The sequence below is a fragment of the Sciurus carolinensis genome, chromosome 15, assembly GCF_902686445.1.
Source record: "Sciurus carolinensis chromosome 15, mSciCar1.2, whole genome shotgun sequence".
Taxonomy (NCBI): Eukaryota; Metazoa; Chordata; class Mammalia; order Rodentia; family Sciuridae; genus Sciurus; species Sciurus carolinensis.
The window spans coordinates 70906488-70911882 of record NC_062227.1 but is presented as its reverse complement, the minus strand read 5'-3'; positions in this window follow the sequence as shown (position 1 = coordinate 70911882).

Here is a 5395-nt window from a genome sequence, read left to right as displayed (position 1 = left end):
AATTAATACACAAAACAAATTCTGTTTGTAGGATCTTTGCTGGATAAGAAGGAACTTAAAAGGCAAACCAGAGGCAAGGTTAGAAACTAGGGAACTAATAGAGGAAAATTAACAAAATAAAAAGACTTTTTAAGTTTAATTTTTACTTACACTATTATTGGGACTCACATGGCTTTTATTTATAGAATGTTCAGTAAATATTTTGTCTTTTTAAAGTTGGGAATAAGTTGTTCAGTCTTTGATTTTGTCTGACTAAAGATTTTCCCTGGGAAATTCAACTGGTTCTACTGATATCAGACCGATCTCCCTCCTTCCAGAGGGCATGGCATGAATTTCAGGCCGGGTCCAAAAATATTTGCTGTGGTTGTTAACATTAGAGGAAATACATTTAAATAATGATGCCTATTTTCTAGGTCTCCAGTTATTAAGTAAAAAAGGCATAGATTAATAAAATGAGATACCAAAATCTTTTTCAACTTGAATTTTCAGGCTGACCAGTTCTTCCCTAAGAGTTTTAGGTACTTTTTAAAGAACATTAACTTTTTCTCGTCACTGGGGAATTAGGCCTGCCTCAGACAAATGATATATTTATTCCTGGTGGACTAGAAGTGTTGGAGAGCTTTTAAAAATGCCATATTTGTTCTACTGGATCAAAAAGGACACTGGGAGAATTAGAGATGTAAAGTTCAGCATTGAATATAAGATGTCAATGAAACGCTTCCTTGGATAACTGGACAACCAGAAGCATCCAGGTGCTTTTAAAATCCAAATGTACATACCGTTGCACGATAAATCATTTTGGTAATGTATTCACTTTATATAAATATGGCACCACATCTTTTGAATAGTGTACTTTTTTAAAATTTACAAGATCTTTGGTGAAATATTGTTCAAATATATTAATGTGCTTCTCTTCAGTTACTGCTAAATATGCAATAGAAATTTGATATACCATTATTTGAGAGAGAATGGAATTTTAGTGTCATACAACTAATAAAAAGGATTCATTGACTGAATTTTAGTACAGTTTTTCTATAAAGGTTATTATCAGGGTATATTTTATAAAGTGTTTATTGCTGGACTCAAAAGGTTAGGCTCTGTTGTTTCTAAGCAATCCCAAAACAAAATTTATAAATTTGTAACAAGGTCAATAAAATGAAATGTTCATAGTTTAGAATTTTTAAACCTGAAGAAGACTTTAAAGTTGCTAGTGTCAGTTTCCCTAGAAATAGATACCTAATCTCAAAACTAAATATTAGTAACTTTATCCAAAAATTATTTGTCAAAATTATTGTTGTATTTTCACAATAAAACTAAATTTTCTTGTTAATGAAGCACAGATTCATTAGCCTAAAGCAGTTGTTAATTTGAGAATATAACTGTTTATATGTCTTCAAATTATATACATCCAAATTTTATATAGAAAACTTTTATGTAGAAAATTTTATAAGAATAAAACAGAGTAATTAATAATACTAAAGTAATATTAAAATATTAAGAGATTTTTTAAAAGGTCTAAATTATAATAACTTGAAATTCATAACTCAAGATACAGTATTTATACATTCATTCAATTAAATTCTTTAAATTATTTTAAAAATAAAAACATAAACCTGAAATTCTGTTAATAATGTGTACTTGAAATTTTAAAGCGTGAAAAACTTTAAATATAACTTACTTGCAAAGATTTTTTTAAACCCTGAATTTTGTCAAGTAGATACTATTTTGCTCTGAATAAATGTGTTTACCGCCATGTAAATGAAGCTCAACACTTTAACAGAGTCTTGCAAAATAAAGGAATGCAATGAGATTTCCCAAGTGACTCAACTTCTGAAAACACATTTCAATACTCTTGCAAGCTCCAGTTATAGACAGTCAGTGGTGGAGGATATTGCTGATATATATAGCAATGTTGGGGGTCATATTTTCAACTGTTTTTTAGTTTCTTTTCTGATCAACAGCTTCATATCTGTTTAGCCTGATCTAACTTCTTTCAGAAAATGGATGCAGCTAGAAAGAAAAAATTGAAATGATTAATTTATTCATTTAAATTCACATACAAATGTACTGCTGTAAGTCAATGAGTAATAACAAATAGAATGAACTTTAATGTTAGTCATTTAATTATTTTTAAGTTGTAAAAAGTGTGTTATCAGTTAATTTTAGGTTAATTTTTCACATTCCTATATTTTTCACATTCCTAATCTCACTTTTTAAAATCATCTTTTGGAGATAAACAGTATAACATGCATTATAGAGATGGTACAACACATATCATCAGGTTTTTTTCTCATCATTTTCTATTCTTTACCTTATCTCATCACCAGGCTTGTTAGGGTAATGTTATGTGAAGTGTTTCAAATAAGCAAAAAGAATAATGGTAAGCAGGAGAAGAAAAAATGTATTTCTGACCATTCTAGATAGTGGCAAGGACTCCATATCTCCCAAAGGAAGAAGGAGAAACATCTTCAGTCAGTCATGAACATCTAGACCACAAAAATCAGGTGTTCTGTGGAGCAAATGGAGTTACCTTCAGGGATAGACTAAAATCAAGCTGTAAAAACTGAACAGCATGTCACTCATTTTCCGTAAGAAAATTTTAAAGTTTTTTATGACTTTTTGCCTTAACTATCTTTAACTTCACAGTAAAATACCCTTGGAAAACAGATCATTCATCTTTACGTGTATTTATAGCTAAAATATGTATTTGGGATTTGCTATTAAGAATAATATACTATTCTTACTTTGCCTGAATTCACACAAGAGTAATTCTCTCTAGGACTACACTTCATTTACTTTTTAAGTGTGTAACTCTGGATATGATTTGAATATAATGAAAGTGCTATTAAATGTACTTTTGTTGAACAGCATAATAAACCTCACTTTAATAACCAAAATGTAATCCAGTCATTTGTCTTCCTGGAGAATGCTGTATGCCTGGTATCAAAAGCAAATGTGTTCTAAGTGTGCCATTTCTCATATTTTAATGTCTAAGCAAAGACAAGGAATAATTATAAGTTATGACACACGCACTGTTTGTTAAAACCAAACTCATAGCACTATATTTATGCTCTGGGTGGGAGAAAAGCTTAAGGGTGCCTTTATTTTACATTTTTACTGGTAAGAACAGCATAAAGGGCATGTAAAATGGGGGAAATTCTAAGACATCTTAGAGAATTATTTTTAAAAAGTATATAAAATTATAGTGTGAAGAAATTTGAGGAAATTATTCTGTGTTATTGAACACTGGCAAAACCGTGATTGAAAGATTGTACTTGTTTGAACCTCTTCAATTACAAAATAATAATTACTTTTATTGTGCTTTTTTTTTTTTTTTTTTTAAGCTCCCACACAGGTAAGTTTGGGAAGAAAATTTAAATGATTGTTTTATTCCATGATTTAGACTTAATCTCTCCAAAATTAAGAGATCTTTAAATTCTCTTAATCTGATCATGTAGAAATATTGGCCCTCATTAGAGAAGGCCTTTTCTTTTCACATGGTCAAAGATTCCTTCCTTGGAACAGAGCTTCAGTTAGGGTCCTCTGTATTCTTCACTTGACTAGACCTGACCTGGAGTTCTCTTCTCTAAGCTTGTAGAATCCTATGGAGCAATTAACCTGCTCAGTCTATTGACAATCCTTTGATCTCGGTATTTGGTAGCCATCAGTAACATATCACCCTGGCCTGCCATCAACAATAACCCCAGTGGGTCAGTCATCTATGATTTAGTCAGCTTTTCATCTCTGTGAGCAAAATACCTGATTAGAAAAACTTAGAGGAAGAAAAGTGTATTGGGGCTCATGGTTTCAGAGGTTCAAGTTCAGGGTCAACTGACTCCACGGCTCTTGTTCTGAGGTGAGGTAGAACATCATAATAGAACATCTTAGCAGAGGAAAACTAATCTGGGAAGGAGGTGGGTGGGGAAGGGAAGAGATAGGAGCCCCAGGGATAAGACATAATCCCTGAGAGCATGACCCCAGTGATTGGATTCTTCCAGCCATTCACCACTGGCCTGCAGTAACAACCCAGTTAGTCAATGCAAATTTTTAACCCATGAAATGGATTAATCTACTAATTACATTACAGCTCTCATTATCTAATAATTTCACCTCTGAATATCCTTGCATTGGCACTGAAACTTTGGGGAACTCTTCATATCCAAGCCATAACCTCTTATTCTTAATGTTTTTTATAGTTTTCTGTTCACTGACCCCTTTCTGCTCTTTGTTTTTCAATTCCAATTTGTCCTTGTTAGAGTCAGAGTTTAGTCCCATCTCTCTCATCTCAAAGCAAAACTCTGCTGCTATGTTTCCTATACCCATTGCAACAGTCCTCTTTGAAAAGTAGTCTAAGTGTCATAAAAGTATTTTATTTAATAATTTCATGTGGACTCTGCTTTCATTTCAAAAATAATATAATTAATTTCAATTCTTTAAATGCTAGGTTTCTTAAAATATGTGGTTTCATTCATGTGAAGTCTTTAAAGACCTTTACTTATTACGAACTTATTATAGATGATATGCAATTAGCTGCAGTCAGATGTAGAGGACAGAAATCTAAAAATGCATGCAACTTTCTCTATTGCTCCTAAATTTAATTCCCTCCCTGAATTCCTTTCTAAATGAATACTACATCCTCTACCACCAGTCTGAATCAGAAAACTATGGGAGCATCTCGGATCCCTCCCAGTCTTTAATATGTAAGATTCTCTTTCTTGCTTGGTTGCATGAAGAACATCTCCAAACGCATCCTGGAGGACTTCAGAGGAACCATGAATTCAAGCTTTTGATGGCAGTCATACTGTTGTGATAAGAAGTCATGTTTTGAATTCAGACTATTTTTCATTTTCCTGAGTGCTTGGAGGCAGTGATAGTCAACTTTGCCTGCAAGTTACGACCACTTGGGGAGTTATAAAATACTGATGTCTGGATACTACCCTGAGATTCTGGCATAATTGCTCTGGGGTGTGACCTGGGCAAAGAGCTTTTTCAAAAGTCCCTTGCTGTTTCTTATGTGTAACCAAGTTGGAAAACTACTTCTTTTAGTTTATGACTGTGTTATGGAGAGGGATGGAAACTCCTGGATTTTGAGGGAGGATGTAGGTTTGAAAAGAGAGAGTTTTAACATATTGATTGGTCATGGTTTTTTGCTCTCAGACTCAGTAAACTATGTAGTGTCAGTTACTTGGGGAATGATTGTATATTGACTGGGATGATGTTCCATCTCTACCACCATCCCATTCACACATTTATAGAAGTGCCTGTAAACACTGTTGTATACCCTATTATAAATACTCAGTTAGTTATCAGGTTCCTGCTTTAATTTGAATCTATTAGAGAATTTTAAAAATCTTTTCCATCACTGTCTCCAAAACTTCTAGCATGCCTGGCCAAT